This window comes from Accipiter gentilis, chromosome 9 (genome assembly GCF_929443795.1).
Source record: "Accipiter gentilis chromosome 9, bAccGen1.1, whole genome shotgun sequence".
NCBI classification, from domain to species: domain Eukaryota; kingdom Metazoa; phylum Chordata; class Aves; order Accipitriformes; family Accipitridae; genus Astur; species Astur gentilis.
The window spans coordinates 43998544-44019208 of record NC_064888.1 but is presented as its reverse complement, the minus strand read 5'-3'; the positions used below and the strand labels follow the sequence as shown (position 1 = coordinate 44019208).

Sequence of the window (20665 nt, the reverse complement as noted above, 5' to 3'; positions counted from 1 at the left end):
TGGAGAAGGGGCCCAATACCCACTGTCAAGCCAGGGCAACTAGAAATATGCACAGGATCAAACAGCTTGAAGCTGTGAAAAGAGCAAGCGACTGCAGCAGATGGGCGTGTCTGAAAAGCCACTACCTGATAAAAGAAAGGCAAGATTATTCTCAGTATTCAATAGCAAAAATAAATACTGTCAAGTACTACTGCCCTGGGGAAGCATCGACTTCCCTGCCCTATGGTGCTATTCACCACATTGTAGTAGTGTGTTACACTCCAGATAGACACGGGTGAATGAGCGGGTCAACCAACCTGCAAGAGGAGATGGCCATTTCCAGGGATGCTGAACTTGATGAGTTAGTCCTGTAAGGTCTCTTCTTTATGGCAAACTTTCTCAGGTAGGGATGCAAGTGGAATGACAAAAGCTCTGCTAGATCGTGACCACTGGCCGCCTTTGTTAGAAGGTTCAAATTAAATATACAATTAAATAAAAAACCAAGTTGAAGTTGTGGAATTCTGCCTCATACATGGGATACTTGCTGACCTCCAGTGAGCAGTGATGCACAGATAAATGCAGTGCAGAATATCCTCATGTCCAGAGACCGCAAATGCTGCTGGACTCTTCTGGACAATTTCTTCTAAGGTTTTGTGCAACTCCCGAGACAACTGTTGCATAAAGTTGCATGGTAGACACTGTGATCTTACCTGGATCCAGCCATCAGAGGTATCAAAGATGTGTTGATCAAACATACCATCCTGATATATCTTGACATGTTCACACAGAGGAAAAAAAGAAAATAGAAGGGGGGGGGGGGGGGGAACGGAGTTCGCTGCTGTGTTTTTGGCACACAAGTCTTACAAATTTCAGCCCACAGCGATTACATCAAAGTCAGGGTATGCTGGAGGAAGCTGTGTCAAATTACATCCAGCTGGAAAGGGATCCCGAGCCATATGGCATCCAGGTGAAAAGTTTGGCAGTGCTCAAGAACAGGAAACTAGAATAGGAAGTGGCTGCAGACCACAAGAAGTTACTTGTACAGAACCCAGGCAGCAATTACCGTACTACAATGTAGATGTACTTTGCCGGTTTCTTTGGTGGAGGAAGTACTACAGCATGAAAATGTCACAATTGCATAAACGTAAAACGATGACCAACCGATGACTGAGCTGATGTCTGTGAATCCCATGCCTTCTTCAAGGAAAGGAATGGATAAAACCTGAGAAAACAGGAATGTAAAATATAGCATCATCTGTAAAGCGTTTTCAAAGAATTCCTGGGAGCTGACTCGCCCAATAGCAGATTATAATAGAAGCTCTTTCCAAAGGCAAGAAATGCTGAACATTAAACGAGGTGTAATGATATCTTAGACCTGTGGATGCGTGTGGGGAAGTGCAGGCCAAGCAGAACAGCCAGCGTCCCCAGAGGAAAGCGACGGAGACGTGAACCAGCCCAGTGCCAAGCGCACAGCCTGTCTTCTTGCCGCGGACCGTTACTCAGCGATGTCTGCAGCAGCTCCCATTAGTGATTCAGGGCAGTGTCTCAGCAGATGCAGAACTTGGACTACACTGTTTCGGGCAGTGGATCGTAACCGCAGCCAGTGTTTTGCTGTTTTCTCCAGGGCCAGAATTCATTCATCCCATCAAATGGCAACATCCAATCAGTAATAAATGTTTCCAATTAAAAATGGCAAGGAATGATTGAAGCAGTACTTCTATATGCTGTTGCAGGAGCCCAGTACAAATACTGGTGGAAGATGCACATTCCCAGCCACTTTGTAGAGCAGGGGAGCTGTAAAGGGGACATGAGCTAATTTTGCACGGGTAAACTGCGCAGTGCTGATACTCAGTAAATTCAGATGAACAAGATATATACCTGTGCTATGTGAAAAAAAAAAAGGGGGGGGGGGGGGGCAAATCTATGTCCAAATAGAAAAGTGTGCCAGTGGCAATGATGAAAGAGTAATAGGTACAAACATGCTGAAGTCTGAATTATGTGATCTTTGACATGAATGTTAAGCCTAAGTGTGTGCCAGTAGAGCTGATATTTAATTTTGCTCCAGATATTGCAATGGCTAACTCGCAGCAGGAGATGTTACAGTATAATGATGGGGAAATAGGAGTAAGTATGAAAGTGCACGCTTTGCATCCCAATCAGTGAGTAGGAGTTGTAACTGCCTCCAGCTGTATCCACACCAGTGCCGTCTCCAGCTCCAGAGGTTCACGGTTCTGACCCCTGGGCCAAGTCCAGTTGGCTGAAGGTGCAAATGCAGATCAGATCATTTCTCTTCCTCCCCCACACAGGGAAGGAAGACCGACGGGTGTTGATCAGTGTTTTTGCTGTAGGGAAAGCAGCACTACTAGCTAAGGTTGCCTAACATTTTCTGTTATAGCTCCTGGTTTTCCAGTACTTATAACCCAGACAGTGTAGTCCGTATATTTTCAGTCTTGATGCCTGCCTTGAATATTAAGTTTGAGCAAGAGGGCTCAAGAATCAGGTAAGTTTTTACTAAGTAGCTTTGCCACTATGAGGGAAAAAACGGTCTTGTGGCTGAATTTTTCAAGTAAGCCTGAGGGTCAGATAAGCGCACAACATCACCGTCCCGGTGGATCTTCATTACACAGCTTGGAAAACAATGTCACTGCTTGCATAGGTGCCACGGGAAAGTTGTCTTGTAGGTTCGGGCTATTGCATTTTTGACCCAAGTTCCAGTATTTTCACAGCTTTTCCTACTGAAATAAAGCACAAGTAAGATAGCAAAGAATTACTTGACTTTATTCATTGGTTAAGTTCATAGAAAATGTGATTGAAATTGGCACAGAGGAGGTAGGTGCGATATCCCAGACCCACCAATGCACCTTCTGAAGAGCGCAGACAAACCCAGGAAAGCATCATTTGCTGTCAGTCGGGAATGGTGGAGTCCGTGCAGGCCGAAGGCAAGGCTGCAAGTGTGAAGGCAGGCAGGCAGCGATGAGAGGCAGGACTGGGCAGATGCCGAGAGTCCAAATCATTCCGGCCTCACACCTTCCCAGTGTCGATGGCTGGGGTCTGGGCTGCAGCCGGCAAAGCCTACAGAGGAGGTAGGGTTGAAGATTTTAGGACAACAGGTTTCAGTGGGGGTTTGGAAGATGGATGTTGCCTGTTGTGGAGGTTGCTACCGGTGAAAATTTGGCGGGAAGCAAATTCAGTTTTTCAGCTGACAAAAGTACTGCAACATCCCCCAGCAGCTTTGGTCAGGCCAGCTCCCTGGACAGCAGACCTGAGACTATTAACAGAAAACAGATTTCCGTTCATTTCTTGGACAACAAACAAACACCGCATTTGGTTATTTTTGCGCTCGTCTTTTCCTGCTGCTCTCAGCGTGGGGGTGTGAAACCACCGTGCCTGCCGACAGCCATAAACGCTCCCGTGGCCCTCCCGGTGCTGCTGAGCGCTCGGTGACCTCTGTCCGGTCATCGTCCGCAGCCTGTTTGAGGCAGAGGTGTTACCTCTGCGAGCTGGGAAGCGGGCGCAGGCCAGGTTCAGGGCACGTGGCAGGACTGAATGGGGCCGGCACGCGTGGCACGGTGCTGCCGTCTGGCACAGAGGTACCTGCCTGAGGAAATGGAAGCAGCTCGGGGTCCCCGAGCCGCGGCTCCCGGCGGCGTGGGACGGCCCGTGCGGTGCTCGGCGCTGCTGCAGCCTGGGTCTGACCTGCACCGGCTCATCTGCCACGCAGGGACCCCCCGAGCTGGGGCTCCTGCTGGCCGGGGGGGCTCGGGAGAACCTGCAGCTGGGAAGGGCTCGTCAGTTGAGGTTGGATTCGGTTTGGGCTGGGCGCTAGGCTTACAGGGCTGGAGGCAGGGTATTGGGCACATTCAACCTTAACAGTAATGCAGTGCTTACCTAATTTGGTTCATAATCATGATTTCCTTAGACTTTGAGGAGTTCACCTTTTGAAAGTATATGTAAGATATTAATTGCACCGTGCTCGGAAAAGAGAAGACTGGCTAAAAAATCTGCTACATGGTGTATCTCCGTCCTGAATAAAATAACGCGCGGTAAGTGGCACAGAGAATTTATTTTTTTAAAGCGGGTGTTACTAGTTATTGGTACCATGTCACTGGTCATAAGGTGGGACATCTGGTTCCCTGCACTTTTCCCCAGGAACATGCAGAGCTGTGGTTACCAAAGTTTCGTTGGGGTGCAGCAGCGCCAGGGCCAGCGGTTGGAGCTCCGACTCCTGTCTGAGTGGAAAGGGCTCCCTGTCCATTGCGAAAGGATAATGGAGGAAGCGCTCATATGCCGGTTATGCAATTCCTCTATAATCATATCTGACTTACTTTCATCACTGTCTTCATGGCTTTACTAATTGACTTATGCTGTTATTAGAAAGATCTTTATGAAGAGCTTTTTATACTGGCAGGAAAAACAACAAAAAACCAAAACTATATCAGATTAAAACCCTTAAATGCAATGTAATATTTTGCTGCCTGAAAGCTCTTTTTTAACCCTGAGGGATGGACTCTGTTATTCTCAGAGATGGATCTTAGTGGGCATTGTGAGCCTATCCCAGCATTTGATTAAATGGGCCATTTTGTACTTTCTAGACTGCAAAACACAGCTTCAAGGAAATGGTCTCAGAGTTTTCACTCTCTTTTTTTAGTTCGCACTTTGGGAGTGGGGAAGGGCCGCACAAGTGGCGGCTCCCTAAATTTATTTTGTTCCTGGAACCGCAGGAACCAGAGGTGGAAAATGCCAAATCTGGTACTCGAGTGTCTAATCCGTACCTCAGACTACAGGTTGCTAATGTCAAATGAAAGTGTGTCAAACTGAGTCCTGTAGATTTCAGAGCACTCTGCTAGGTACATGTCCTTTATTTATTTTTAAGTCAAGTCATTTGAAATTCTCCTGAACTACTTCTGAACTGGATACAGCTCCAGTTATATTTCTCAACAGAAATTTATTGCTGTCCATTATGGCATATTTTGTGAATAAAAACTAAAATTCGTAGCACACAGCTGCTGCGATAACTGTCCAGGACAGCTGTCTAACAAGCATAAGACCTGAAGTGTCTGAAATCAGTCCAGGTGAGCATGGATCATCACTATGTCTCATTTCTAGGCCAGGTAATGAGCTTTCCAGCTGAGAGTGCCAGTTTCTTACTATCTTCACTTGTGTTTCTTCGTTTTGTATTGCTTTACACCACGCAAACTGGGACTCTCAGGAAAGAAGCCTCCAAGATTCAGAATCCAAATTTCAAAATTCCGAAGTCAGTCATAAAGGTTCTTAAAATGATTTGTGCTTTTAAATGCATGCCCGGGTCCATAACATGGTCGGTTTTGTGGGGAGCCAATTTTGAGCTGCGAACAGCTCAACAGGGAAAAACTGTACCGTCATCTAAGATGTTTTCTGCCCAGTTTTTCATCTCTTGGATGTTTAGATGTGAATATGAGAATACTGGGAGGGCACCAGGAGGGCTGGGGGCTCCCTGCGGGGCTGGGGGCAGCAGGGCAGAGCCTCCTGGCTGCAGCCCATCCCACCACCCCAGGCAGGGAGCAGGGCAACTGGGGGGTGCTGGGGGGGGCACCGAGGGCAGCCTGGCTCAGGGGGCCCGTGGCCAGGCATGGCAGAGTTGCGGGGAGGCTGGAGCCCAGCATTCTACTGCCCCGGGCTGGCTGAAATGGGGTCCTGGGCCATGGGCGGGGGGGTGTCCAGCTGGGGCTGGACGGGGACATTTGGGCTGATCGGGGCCCTCGGGGCCCTGACAGATACCATCGGCCTCAGAGACTTGCTTGTGCACGCCTCAAACCAACCACTTCATTGTCTGTGCGTACATGAGAGCCATCCTCACGGGAAGTTAGGACTGGAGAGGGAGGGAATCTTGCAAGCAGGCACATTAATACAGTTCATAAATATTTCCAACTGAGCAGGCAGAGAACAGTAATATCATTAACTTTGAAACGTGCAATAAACCAGAGGAAAACATGCTGATTCCCTTAACAGAAATGGAGAGGAAATGGCAAGTATAGGTATGAAAAAAATACTTGCATTTGATTTGAAAAAATTCCAGCTGGCCCTGAGACCGTTGTTGCTATTATTGGTGCAGAGGGTATTGAAGCTGAGATGACAGCAACGCGTGAGGTAACTCTCCACGCATTGCATGGCATTTTAACGATGTCAGAACATTCAGGCATACTTTAGCATCTGTGTTCAGGCAATGTTCAAACTCCCGTATAACAAAAAAATGTCTTTGTAGCTGTTTGGATTTCACCTCTCGGGTGAACAATGACTCCTTAATATAGTTCGCCCTTACGGGGTCTGCAGTTTTTGCTTAATTATGGGGCCTAAATATCTCTCAGGATTTCTAAGGATTGGCTCTGTGAGCTGTCTAGATTTTGCCTGCGAGTGTGAAACTCCTGTCTTAATATCCCCACACCTGCAGTACAATTTGTATTTAAAGCATTTTTCTGTGATTCTGTACAGCTGCAGCTGATCAGTTTTAGCACTGAAATTACAGCTGATAAACATTCAAGCTGTTCATAGCTCAGCAAATATGTGCTGCGTGTTCTGTCTCTAGAAGACAGCACAGATGAGCAACGTGTCCTCCGAGCTGTGAGTGAAGCAAGGAGGACAGTTTCGTGCACCGCAGCTTCCCTGGACCATCGCTGGTTTGCAACGTGCATTGCCTGCCGCTGGCGGGCTCAGCAGCTTTGCAGATCCATGTGTGGGTAGTAACCCTGTTTAGCCAAATCTACGTTAAATTACGTGCAGGTGTTATACTTAAATTTTCTTAAGGTTAGCAAACCAAACATGCCAATTGTTGGATGAGCCAGAGTTAAAACTGCCTTGCACGCTGGCTGTGCCGTTGTTTTTCAGTCCCTTTCCACACATGCCACTCAGCTCTACTGCGGTGACCTGACTTGACAAGGAGAAAAGCTACCTATAGCAGTAACAGCTTCACCTCGGTGGTATCAGGGTGTTGTTCAAGCAATGAGCAGGAAGGCATATTCGTGCAGGCTTGCCCTTCCTTCCAAGTATCCTCTTCAGAGGTGGCTCTTGCTGAATACCAGCTTGGAAAGCATCCGGAGCTGAACAGGAGCGGAACGGCTGTGACATGGAACTCTGCTTTGCAGCTGGAAGAAAAGTGGGTTTCAGCAAAAGTTTGTAGCCTGGATTCAGTTTTTTCAGCCACGGAAACAAGCCATTTCTTTCAGCATTATACTTTTTGCGGAGCAGGCGAGTAACCCCGCGGGAAGCGAGCAGGCCCTGGTGTAACACGGAGGGGTGAGAGGTCCCCTCCAGGGCTGCGTGCCCCACCCTGCCCCACCCTGCCCCACCCACCCCGCCGTGGGGACCGGCGGTGCCGAACGCACCAGCACCCTCCTCCTCCTCCTCCTTCTCCTCCTCCTTCTCCACTCACCCTGGGAACCCTTTCTTCCCAAAGGGCAGGCGCTTTCCCGGGGGACCAGCACTCCCCATTACGCTCCATCGCTCGGAAGGGTTTCCTCACACCGGCCCTGTTATCGTGAGGGACGCCGGCGGGCAGCAAGCCCTTGCCCTGCCCGTGGCCAGTAGCCCTGGCACTGGCAGACGATAAGGCCAGCCCTACACGCGGCTAAGGCTGGAGCTTTTCAAGACGTTGCCGCGGCTGATGTTCGCACCATGATGCGATGGCTCGCCTCTCTGTTGTGGGATGGCGGGGCTCTGTAGCATTATGCATGAGCGTTACTGTGGGCCGTCATATACCGAATAACGAAAGGTGATAGAGGGTAGCCAAGGTACTTATGGTTAGGTCATGGAGATCAGAGAATAGGATGCTTGCATCCTGATTATTGTAGTACTGCAGCTTGGCCTCAAAACATCTATGTCTGCCTACTTTTGAATCAGAACCAATTGTAAATATTTAATACCTGTTTTCTGATACAGAAGCAGACAAATCTAGCTTCCGACACACAGTAACTATTTGCTATCATGGTTACAAAGACTGTTTATTTAAAATTCTCTTATGCTGCCACTTGATCAGAGGCCTTTGATCTGTGACACAGATGAGAAGATTCTTTGTACTTCCCCGAGTGGACAGCCCTTACCCTGACAAGCACTAAATCCAGTGACAGTCAATGCTATGTGCCAAAAAAAGCCCTTAAGAAATAAATAAATGAAATGTAGTTACTGAATTTGTTATTCAAAAAAATTTCCAGGTGCACCATTATGTTTTCCATTGTGCCTGAAATTGTTTTAATGTCGCTGTTCTCATGTTTTTGTAGCAAGATTTACAGAAAAGACAATGTGCACTTATATTTATTTTATGCTAATTATACAGAACTAGGAGTAAATCAGAACAGAAAGGATATCACAGACTAATATCTTCAGTGAGATTCTGTTTCTTTCAGCTGCTCAAGATCTGCAGAAGTTAGAGGTGTTTGCTTTAACATAGCTGACTATCATTGGAGTTTTGCCCCTCAGAAAGCTAGCACATTTGGTCTTAGGATGAATGTCTATCCCAGGCACTTCAAAATTACACTATGAAATTTAGAGTCCCACAGTTGCTCCCAACAGAGCAGCCTGGCAGTAGCAAAAAGCTGAAAGAGCACTTAAAAGCAACTCTTCAGGCCAAATCCTTAAAAACCTATTTCCTTTCAGTAGGCCTCTATAATCACTTGCTTTTTTATTTCCCTATGTTTTATGTCCACTCCAAAAGGAAGAAAGCTCAGGGTAGTATCATAGAATCATGGAATCACGGCAGGGACACCTTCCACTAGACCAGGTTGCTCCAAGCCCCATCCAACCTGGCCTTGAACACTGCCAGGGATGGGGCTGCCACAACTTCTGTGGGCAACCTGCTCCAGTGCCTCACCACCCTCACAGTGAAGAACTTCCTCACATCTAATCTAAATCTGCCCTCTTGCAGTTTAAAACTGTTACCCCTTGTCCCATCACTACATGCCCTTGTAAAAAGTCCCTTCCCAGCTTTCCTGCAGGTCCCCTTTCAGTACTGGCAGGCTGCTATAAGGTCTCCCCGGAGCCTTTTCTTCTCCAGGCTGAACAACCCCAACTCCCTCAGCCTGACTTTGTGGGAGAGGTGCTCCAGCCCTCTGATCATCTTGGTGGCCCTCCTCTGGACTCGCTCCAACAGGTCCATGTCAGGGAGTTCATGGTTACAGACGTGAATGTGCGGTTAGAGACCCTCTTCCTCCCCAAAAGCGGTGGGGGTTGCTTCTGTCCTGCAAGGGAAATCCTCCCCACCTCTTCTGCTGCTGTTCTTGTCGGCTGCTCGCAGCTGAACTAACTCCCTCACTCTGCTGCTCCTCTTGCAGCTCGTGCAGCACGACACTCTAAGGCCAGTGGAGAAATGCTTCTTCAGCTGCAGACGATGGCGCAACAGCTGATGAAAGTGCAAATAGTGAAGTTTGCACCCTCGCCGCTACCCTGAGCAGCAATATCAGTATTTGTCACTGTGCGGTTACAAAGTCCGGAGTTACAAGGATCTTAAAGAATAGGACTAGGATGCACGGAAATAAAACTTACTGGCTCATAAATCCACTCCTTTAACACAGCTGCACGGTTTTCTCTACAGCACCTATATGTTATGTCAAGATTTCAGTGCCCTGTGTAAAATACCACTGAACACTAATGTTTGTGAAAACCAGAACATGTACCACAGGAAGATGGTAATACAAAAGGAGACTTCAACTTTTTATTTCACGTTTATGCCTATAGCTTTGTTTATTATGTTCTAACTTGTGGAGAAGCCCACAAATTATGTCAAGTTGTTCTTAGTCCACTTTTGGCACACAAATTACACCCACCACTGACACCTGAAGCTCTTCTTGGGATGCTAGCAGTGCAGCAGACTGGGCGGTTTGGAGAGCTCCTGCACACAGGAATTAATTTTGGCTTTAGCAGGATGTCATTCTGGCACAGCTAGTGACATTAACCAAGTGGCTGGTTTTTGTCCAGCATCTTTCAGATTCACAAAATTATTTGAGACTATTTAGAAAATAATAATAATAAATCTTTGGCTAAGAAAGTTAGCATCAATTGGTTTATATGGGATTCAAATATGAATGCCAAAATTGTATAAGAAAAAAGGTTATTAGTGATCAAAGTATATACACTGAAAAAAAACCAGGAAAAAAATTATTTAAAAAAAATAGCAGGTGCTTCTTGAGCATATTTTATTTCTTAGTATTTGCTTTCTGCTTATCACACTAGGTTAACTGTTTCAGCCTCTTCAAGAGCCACGTGCCAGGCTCTGCCAAATGTAGCCGTTCAAGCCTGGTCCAGTTAAAATAAAACAGCAGTGACACTACAGCTATGAAACCCCTTTCCATTCCCAGGTGTGAGGTGAGCCAGCAGGCTTGACAAGTCTATAGTGGACATGGCCAGTTTGAATGCCACATGTACGATGGCACTGGGAAATCTATACACTAATAAGTTGTATGTCGGGATAGGGAGGTTTTACAGAGCTTTTCTTTCTTTGTCATGCCAATCTGCAAAACCCCCACATTTATATGAGGAAAAAATTCCACTAGGAACCTCTCCTATTCAATGGCACTGCAAATAGAAAATGTTTCAATTGCAGAAAAATGCATTCTTGTTCATTATAAAAAACCAGAACAAGAAATGGCAACCCGGATTTTTCTTTTTTAAGAATCCCTCATTTGGGGAAGTAAGGGAAGCTCAATGTGATGGGCACAGATTTTATTTCATTTTGGCAATAAGTGAACAGGACTGTGTGTAATTTCTGAGCATTTCCTCGGCGGCTCTGTGCCACGCTGACTTCAGACTTCGATCAAAACACTGGCCCGGGGCTGTCTTCCGTGCTTGGGGCAGTTCCAGTTCATGGCATTCTCAAGGACAGCTTACTGCAGTTTGCTGCTGTTGCCAAAGGGATAAGCACGAAACGTGCCTTAACAGCTAGTAAACATCTATATGTTAATGTAACAGACAGACCAAAATATACAGCTAATAAACCACAGGCTCTCAGAGAGGCATTGCTGTATGAGCGCCAGTGAGGTGACTTCTTTTAATAATATAGAGCTCTTGAAAGAGCCTTGTGTCAAAAGTATCTTGAACAAGAAGAAAAGTGCATGACTGTTAGTTCATCCTGATAATTATGTGTACGTGATTATCTTCAACTACATTAGCTTTATTTGATATACAGCAGAGAGAGAGTTAATACCATCTCTTCCCCATTCTTCCCTTCTGAATACGTGCAAGATAAAGCAGGTACAGCTGTATGCTACCTTGTCCTCTTATACTTGGGTGTTCGTGATATTTACATAGTAACTGTGGTACACATTAGTCATTCTTGAGTCGAGGCAGTTGCAGGAAAGTTATCAAAAGCCCATTGCCATTCAGTGTTGGTGTTTATTTTACTTGCTCATTGTGCCATGTGATTCGTAACTTACTGAATGTAGTTGCATTAATTATCACCATTATACTTTACTTACTTTCTGACTTTCTTCAGTGGTGTTACTACTGTTACTGGACTGAGGTGCTCCATAGCACAAGGATGCTCTGTAGACTTTGCAACTAGCTAGGATGAGAAAGGGCAATGGTACAAATGAGCAATTTTCTTCTTCATCTGCCAAAATTTATTTCCAGCAAAGCAGTCGCTGGATTAGCACTGTTAGGATTATTGGCACAGTGGTTTACCCACTGTATGGGTAGCCCACAGTGTGATCTGGATCTAAACTGTTAGACACAGACAGTGATATGTCTTATTACTGTGTTTCCTGGAGCCTAATGTAAGGCCTTTTAGACTGCTGACTAATAATGTCTTTCATTAAAGCTTAGTTCTGCCATTATACTGCTATTTTTCCCTATCAGGGATTCCGCAAGTGTTCTTACAGCAGTATTAGTGCTGTCATCAGTTTCTGGTGGGTTCTTAGTCTCTGACTGAATTTGTAGCGTTATATCACACACATTGGCAAATGAAACTTAACTGCATTCCTAGAATAAGCGAGGTGTAACCTAACCTAACCTACAAATTTTCAATTTGTTCTTTTAGTGTTTGTCACTCACCAAATAAAGATTGGCAGAGAATTTTGTCCTTTTTAAACTTAAGCCAAACTAAGTATTATTGTAGAAGCTAAGCAACTGCCCTCCCCCCAAACTGTGTTTGCGACTTCTGTTTTTAACCTTTTTGCGGAATAAAAGATTTTTTGTACAGTCTTCCACCTCTTTGCATTTCACGGATTTATTCTCTTCCCACGGTTCTTTCCCTTATGAGGATTTAGCTCCAGATAGACCCATCTGGTCTGCTATTCCAGTGCTAAAGGCCATCCAAATATTTACTTTTGTACAGCTCATAAACAGTCATACCTTGCAAGCATTTCTTAAGAAATCCTAAAACATTGTATAGACTTTACATGTTGGGGTATTTCAGCTACAAATGGCATGCAGCTGTTCCAGGAGAAGGGCAACAACTGTTTATCGCATGGTCTTGACCCTTTGAAAGCAGTGTCAGGTAGGAGGACAGTGCCCCGGGAAATCACGCGCGCCATTCCCGGCATTGTTCGCACTCTGGAGCAGGAAGCCACGTTATGAACAACAGGAATTGGGAAAGGTTGGTCCTGTAGTGTTGGAAAGCTGCAACACCATTTATTTATTCAGTTGAAATATGGCTTGAGTGGTAATTTATTCCAATACAGCAATAAATGCAGCAGCTGCCGTAGTGGTTTTCCATTACCCTGAGTGCTCCAAACTCCACTTTCCTGCCAGGACAGCCCCGGTGTGTGCCAGGGTCTTGGAGCAGACCCAAGCAGGAGAGGCATCACCAGGAGCCCTTGGGCTTGCGATGTGTTCGTACCGGGGCTCTGCTTCAGCATGGAGAACGTTAGTAAACGAACGTGCGACACCCTTCTGACTCACCTGGGTTTGCTTCAAATGTCCCGAGTCTGAACCCACCCAGATCGAGAAAACTAAGGAGGTCATTGGTGTTTGGGGGCAAAGAAATGTGCCCCTCGATGTATTGCTCACGGACTGAACCTGCCTTTGTCCATCCATCACTTATTACCGGCAGAACTACAGAGGTGCTGGGGTGGGCAGACACCGCAGCGCTGCTTGGCTGTCAGACTCTCGGTCCTTAGGACAAGGAGGAAAACCTTTGGGTTTTTTCCCCTGTCGTCTCTAAGGCACAATGTGAAACTAATGTTCTGTCTCTAAGATCTTTTGCTGATAGAAAAGTGAAAAAGTACTTAAGACCATCGTCATCATAGTAAGAGTAAGGACCTATGACCTTCCAAAGCCAAGCACCTTTTCCTTGCTACAGTTCAAGCACAGCAGCTACAGACACTTCAGAAGGAGAGAGAGAACTTGCAGATGGTGAACGCAGCAGAGCTGGAGCGTTCCCATCTGCGGATCCCATCGGCAGCTGCTCCCATCCTGCCCTCTCTCCTGCAGAGCACAGAGGGCACCTGAGCCTCGATTTTCGTTCACTCTGTTGAGATCACTCAAAATTAATTACAGTTCGGTTTATGTCACTGTCTGCTGGTGATGATCTAGGTTTGTTTTATCATTGCTAATGTTTAGTCTCTAGTGTTACCAGGTTTTCAGAGATGTATGTGAAGGTCTGATATGGAAAGCTTTATAAATATATGGAACAGATTAGGGAAAGCAGGATATAAATAGCTAACCACTGATTACTCTTCTGCATAACTATCTCCCAGAGTACAGTAACAATCTTGGAGACAATTTGTGAACTATACCATTTCTTCCAGCTCTTGTAGAGACTAAAAAGAAAAGTTGAGTACTTTCAGCTGATCCTATGGAAACAGCAGACAAAGAGTGGTTTAGGGATATTAAAAAAAAACTAACTCTGCTCTGTGGTATCCATCCTTCATTTTCATACAAAATGATAACAAAAAACCCATAAGACCACAGCATCATGGGATTAGTGTGGAAAAAAGTAATATGAGAAAACACAGCTTGTTGAGCATGCATATATTGAACAATAGTACGTATTGGTTTTGAAAAGTTGTATCTATTATATTGCCAGTTTATGCCTGGTAGAACAAACACTTCTCTAAAAACAAAGAACAAACCAGAAAACCACAGGGGACCTGTGAGCTATGCAGTGGCACACTAAGAGAATTAATGACTTATGCAAAGCAATTTCCTAATGAAAATTTTTTTAAAATCTCATCCCAGAAGGCCAGCAATTTTCATCATAGGAAGGATTACGCATCCTCTGGCCATTTTAAATTATCAAATTGGTTTTGGATGTCTGCGGAGGACTGTCAGGGCTTTTTATTGTTATTTTTTAAATAAATGTTGCCCTGCTGGTAAAATCAGAGCAGAGGCAGGCGGCGTTGGAGGTGTAGAGCGTGCGCTGGGCAGCTGCTCTTGGCCGGCGCTGAGCGTTTGCTGAGCGGCCAGTTACATGAAGTGGGACGTGCTGGGTGATGCCACTGAGCACCAAACCGGAGCAACCGGGGCGGGAGCTGCCGCAGAGGGGTCCCACCAGCCCAGGAGGGTCCGGCCGGTTCCCCCAGGCAGGGACATGGAGGGTCATGTCCTTGCGGGTGCTGCACAGGGGCACCAGGGACATGGTTTTGCTGCTGCTGGTGGCAGAAGCAGGTCCACAAGGGATCTGTGGGCCTGCCTCAGCCCCTTGTCGAGGTATTTTCACAGCGGGCCGTGTACAAGGTAATTGCAGCTTTCCCGGCTTCATAAGAAACAGTTCAAACACAGATCTCACATAAGGAAGCGATTCATTTATAATTCAAGCCACTTAATGTTTCTCAGAATTTGATTTCTTTTAAACAAGGAATATGATGTAATTTGGGTGTGTGTCTGTGTGATTAAGCCAATTCTGCTGTCTCTGTAGGGCTCCTAACGCTCCTTTCTACCCAGAGACAAACTATCAGGTACCCCGGCGTAACGAATCCTGTTCTTTTTCTGCACCCAGATTTTTCTAGAAATTAGTTTTCCTCAAATCTGTTAAACAAACCTCAAGCACTGGGTGGTAAAGCACAGGGGTGGGACACCATGGTGAGGACATAGCGGCAGGCTGTGCATCCTCCTTGCATTTTGAAACTGGCTCAAAGGAGGCCAGGTCCTGGGATGTGCTTCCCCACAGCTCCTGCAGAAGCAAATGCTGGAGAGAGCCACAAAGTCTGGGCCCATTACAGAAGCAGTTTGGCAAAGTACAAGCTATTCCTTATGAGGCTGGTCTTCTCCATCTCTTCATGATCTGCCCGTGAGTTGGTATAAAAGTATAAATGTCATCTGTCCTGATGTAGTTCAAAATGGTGACTGTATTTAGTATATACCCCATAGATTACACAGCCACTTGCATTTACACTCTTTTTGCACCATGTCATGGGGCTGGGACAGAGAAGGTGTTGAGGAACAGAACTTTTTTAAACTGAATTACGCAAGTAGTAATAGTGTCAATATCATTGCTGCAAAAAGTCTATTACCTAATCACCTAACGTTAAAGAAATAGATTAATATGGTGTCTGTTCTCACAGGACCATAGATATTTTTATGGGATATGGCATTATAATAAAAATTCCCTAGACTTCAGCTTAATCTAGAAAACTCATTAAATAGATTCAATACACTATGGAATTCTATATAGAAATTTTATTGTTAAATGCGTACCATATTTCTCCGCCTTCTTTGCCCAATCATTTTTATTTTGTAGCATGTTTTACAGTGTGGACAAGATAGAAAGAAGACTCAGAACTGTGGCAGGCTTTAAAGATCATTGACCTGTGTGCTTTCCTACTTGGGAAGATGGGAGGAAAAGGGTCATGATTTATAACTTCCTTCACTGCTGAAGATGAGCTTAGCATGAACAGAAAATCAGGACTAAGCCGTAACTTGGTGAGGCTTCGGATTCTCAGCCAAAGTTGTGTTACAAAAGACAAACTAAACACTAACATCTAATGCGCTGTCGGCGAATCACCACACTGGGTCAGTCCCCGATGTCAGAGCCGCCAAAGTCATTGCGAGAGCTGCTCCGTGGAACGGCCACAGGACGCTTCCCCCACCTGCAGCCGAGCTGCAGCCGCTGGCCCACCCGAGGGGCTTTCTTTCTCCGAGGGTCTTTCTGCACAGGGCAACCCCAGCACCTCCCTGCCCAGCCTGCAGCAGGAATCGGTGCAGTCTCCCATCTACCTCTGAGTGCACCCAAACCCACGCACGCAGCTCAGCCGCTCAGCCCTCGCCCTTCCCACGCGTTCCCCACGCCGCTGCCACCGCTGCGCGCCCACGCACGGGCAGCACCCGCTCAGGGAGGAGGAGAGGCGGCAGCCCGGCCCTGTGTAAGGCAGCTCTGGCGAGAGCGGAGGGGAGCGAGGGAAGGGAAACAACTTTGAAAACATTCTCAACCCTGTGGTGGTCTGTGCAGCAAGAGCCGGTCGGTGCAGCCTGTAGCTAAGGAGCTTTGCTCGGCTCTTCACTAGGGTCACGCAGACCCTTACTCAGCAGGGTAAGAGTCATCCCTGCTTGGCAGCCCTTGCTTCTTCTTCTGCCGTGGACAAAGAGATATCTGCCATTGTATGCATGGCTGCTTCTCACCTGAGCTACAGCAATACGACATACCTGAGCATGGAGCCATCAGCCTGCGGGAAATTTCACCTGAGGATGAATTCTGTGGCATATCTCACCCGGCTGGCAGGAGGATGGCCCATTCATTCAGTGTGCTCCACAGTCTTTGGGAAGCTACTGTCAAGCCAAGCTCAGGATCTCCATTCTTCTTGCACGGCCCTCCACTGCTTAGAGCCTACACAACCAGCAGATTAATGGACATGAGGTGAAGACCATGATCGGCAGCTATGCTCCTCTGGCAAAATAGATGGTAACGTGTAAAGCTTTAAATTAAGAGCAGGAGGCATAACTGTGAGGACCAGCCTGAGACTTTTGAAGAAATTGCGACAGGATCTGAGGCTCATCACAAATCTCACTGTCTTTCTGCAGGAAGTGCATTTCTAAAGCAGAGTCTTGCTCACTTGGGTATTATCCTGTCCCATATGGATGTTAAAATACTGCACACAAGAAGAAAATGCTTAGTAATATGTGTATTTTTTCCACCAGAAAGCAAATGAAATAGCAGTAGTTAATCCATCAATAACTGCAGTTAAGCACCAACAGGGAATCAGTCCTGAAATATTAGTGGCCATATAGTGGCAACTCTTAAAAAGATGCTTTGATTCCCCTGTTTTTAAAACTACTGATGAAAACTTATTTCTTTTTCAGCAGTCCAGCTTAAAGGCATTGTATATAGTTTGATTCAGTTAACTAGAGATGCGTTTGTATCAGGCATGTTTTCAGGCTATACCTCAAAGTATTCAAATTATCGAAATAACATAAGTAGTAATAAGTTCAGGTTGTGTAGGTTTTTTAGGGTTTTACCAATGCAGATTTTTTCTGAAGGAAAATAAAATTGTCCTGCAAGGCAGCATCCTTGTTTTCAAGCAACATATGGAAGTAATAGCTTCAAAAATGTGTTAGAATAAACTCTCCTGCTTGCAGATAAACAACAGTGCATTGTATGAAATGACTACATGGCTCCTTCGCTCCCTTGGACACCACTTGTGTTTAAAAATAAGATGTTTGGTTAGCATGTCTCTGTACCACTAGTGAAAGTAAAAAACATTCTTGTTTCGGAGAAGCTGGCTCCCCACACTGAGGAGGGAGGGAGGGCGAGCAGGCACCCAGGGCGCAGCAAAAGGGGAAGAAGAGGGAGTTGAAAGGCTGAGGCTCCTCCTTCCAAACCAAGTAATGGAAAAACGATGTAAGAATTCCAGCGTCTGAATAAATATGTGCCCTATGACCTTAATCCCCTAGGAACCAAAAACATCCAGAGTCAGATAAAAATAGTAAACCCTTTACATTGCTGAGGGAGAACGGCACTGCTTGCAGCTAATTAGCTAAATCCTGTTAATAGCATGGGGGCTGGGCAGCCATGAGGAAGTGAGTCTTTGAGAGACGGCTGAGCCGAACGTGGAGCAGAGGACGAAGCAAAGGACGGACGGGCATGGCGAGACGCTTACGCGCATTAAACCATGTGAAGCAAGCAAATGGCACAGCAGCACCGAGCAAAGTTGATGGGCTGTGATTAGGAGGTTTCCCCACGCAGGGGATCCACCCCATCTGTGGCACTGTGCGACACATGCTTTGAGGGAGATCCACCAGAACGACTCCTGGTTGACTGCAGCTGCTGTTCTAGCCCCAAAAAACTCCTCCCAACAAGATTACAGACCTTGCAGGCTTGCTAGCTTGTGCAGGAAACCACAGCTGGACAGCAAAAAAAAAAAAAAAAAAAAAAAAGGAGAATTACAGTGATCTTGACAGCAAATGTCAACGAACTGTTCAGGTTCAGCTGTACCATTTTATTTGAAGTACTATAGCTTAACAGTGTGCCAAAGATTAACTATTTATTCAAGCCATAGTGGAGACAATAGGTTGCTTCAAACAGCATTCGCAACTGTTTGTTCTAATTCTGAATGACTGTTTCATTAGCCAGCATTGGTTTTTCCTTATTATTCCCTATTGGCAAACGTTCACACCAGGCGAGTCTTACATGTCACACTATACCTACATACGTATGCAAAGGTTAATGTTTGTGCACAACCAGGAGTCCTGTGCAAATTAAATTTTCTAGTTACTATTTTAGATTTTTCCAGCCAAAGAATAACTCCCTCGCCAGAGAGCAGAAACAATACCAGTCGATCTCAATGGCCCGCCAGAATTTGTTGGAGAGAATTCTGGAGGCGACCCAAATGTTGAATGTTTGCTTCAAACGTAATAATTCATAAGGTCGCTAACACCACTGCATCGCAGGCTGCCCTGTGCTCACACACCCGTGTTCAAGCGATCCAGGTTTTCCTCAGCTGTGGGTTCCTCTAGACGGCATGGCTGGCTGGGTTTAACAGCACGGCCGGGGCTCGGCTGCCCGTCCTCCACGTGCAATAGCTGCTGCCCTGTGCCAGCGGAGGTGCAGCCACCTCGCAATGCCCTCGCTGCAGCAGAGCAGCACAGGGGACGGCTGCAGACCCCAGACCTGCAGGAGCTGCAGGATTTCTATTGCATCCCAGTGGCAGGCAGCAGAGCTTTACTGTTGTCATTTATGGTGTCTTAAGGCAAATCAGCTACTCCTAAAGTGCCCTCAGCATCTTCATCTATCAAGCATGATGCAGTGGGTTTTGCCATAGACACTCTGTGCCAGCGATTTGGGCTTGAATTTTAGCTAAAGTGGTTTTGTATTTATGTTCCAGGGTGAGAAATTAGTTTGTCATAGATTTCACTTCTGGTGCATTTACATCATATTTCTGCAAAACCACTGCAGATTTGTTTCCGAAATGATCTGCCAAGCCATTAGAACAATTTGCTTGCTAGCAGAAGGAAAGGCTACTGTGTTCAGTGTGTGCTTTGAAAGGCTGGGAGTGCTTACTTTCTGCAAAATCATGCTGAGTTTTGCCTGGAGCTCCATGCCAGAGACTCGCTCCAGAGACTACAGAGCAATATGCTACAGCTCACATCTGTAGCACCTGGCATGTTATATAGCATTTTTCAGCCACAAAAAATGACAGCGCACTGCATGCTGTACATAATGTATTGCTTTGCAACTCGGAGGCAGAAGTCTGAGGTGTGGACCCCACAGCCCTTTGGGGTGCCTGGATGGAATGACATTTTTGGGAAATGCTGAGTTCCCTCAGTAAACACTGCTTTTGCACTTGCCACAGTGTGCTATGGCTGTGGGGATCCCCACCCAGGGACTGGGAGCAATCGCTCCATGACATCACCAAACCAAGAAGCTAGGACCCTTGTTTTGTGGTTTGTTTATTAAAGGCATATTTGAAAGCATCACTTATCTCTGTGGCACAAAAAAGAAACATGTATTTAACTGATGTTTTATATAGTGCACTTTTTACAGACCAAAACCCATGACTGGCTGCTAGTTACAAAACCAGAGGATTTTCTCAGATTACTGTATTTCACACTGTTACTGATTGAAGTAATGCATTTTTCACTCTGTAAAAAAAGCTGTCTAAGAGCAAAGTTAATTTCATGCCATCTCAAGCTTTAAAAGCTAAGTAATTCGTATCCTTAGATGAATATAAAAATTGAGCTGTTAATAGCAACAGACTTGCGGGCTGGAAGAGATGGCTCTGCTTACTTCTGCACTGTGGGATGATGCCCCTGGCTGCGAGGAGCCATGTTGTGGTGGGGTGTCACAGCCCAGCAGTACACAGAACACCAGCAAATGCTGGGGTCTCATGGCGGGGTCGCTGTGAAGGATGCAGCTGTGAAGGATGCAGCACACACACTGCGGCCACGCTGGGTGGCACAACGGGAGCTGCGGGGCGCACCCAAGGACCACGTGCACACTCGTGGGGAGGTGCCATGGGGATTTCATTGAGTCCTGCCCTGGCCCCACAGCTGACACCAGCAAAGGAAGTTATACGGGAAACTGCAGAACTTGGATCGGAGGCCCTAGATAAAAAGCTGTGTTGTCAGACAGGAGCTCCTTCACCGGAGGCATCCGACAAACCTGCCTCCACGCCTCCACCCCAACAGCCGCTGCCCCAGCTGGGCTCACAGCCTTACGTTGGGGGTGATGCTCCTGTGCAGCTGGAGGTCAGCAAACCCCACCTGTGCACCCATCCACTGGTGACATGATGGTTTCCTACTTTAAGGTGGGTGAAAAGCTTGAAACATTATTTTAAGCTCTATGTATTTCCCC

The 20665-nt window shown here is 46.3% G+C and overlaps 1 long non-coding RNA gene across 1 annotated transcript in view; it reads left to right on the top strand.

Moving 5' to 3' along the window:
• The first annotated feature begins 7408 nt into the window (after positions 1-7408).
• LOC126042692 (uncharacterized) overlaps positions 7409-20665 on the top strand; it is a 34954-nt gene continuing 21697 nt past the window's right edge. The window contains exon 1 of the long non-coding RNA XR_007507258.1: positions 7409-20618. This is a non-coding gene — a long non-coding RNA (uncharacterized LOC126042692). The remainder of the gene's footprint in view (positions 20619-20665) is intronic.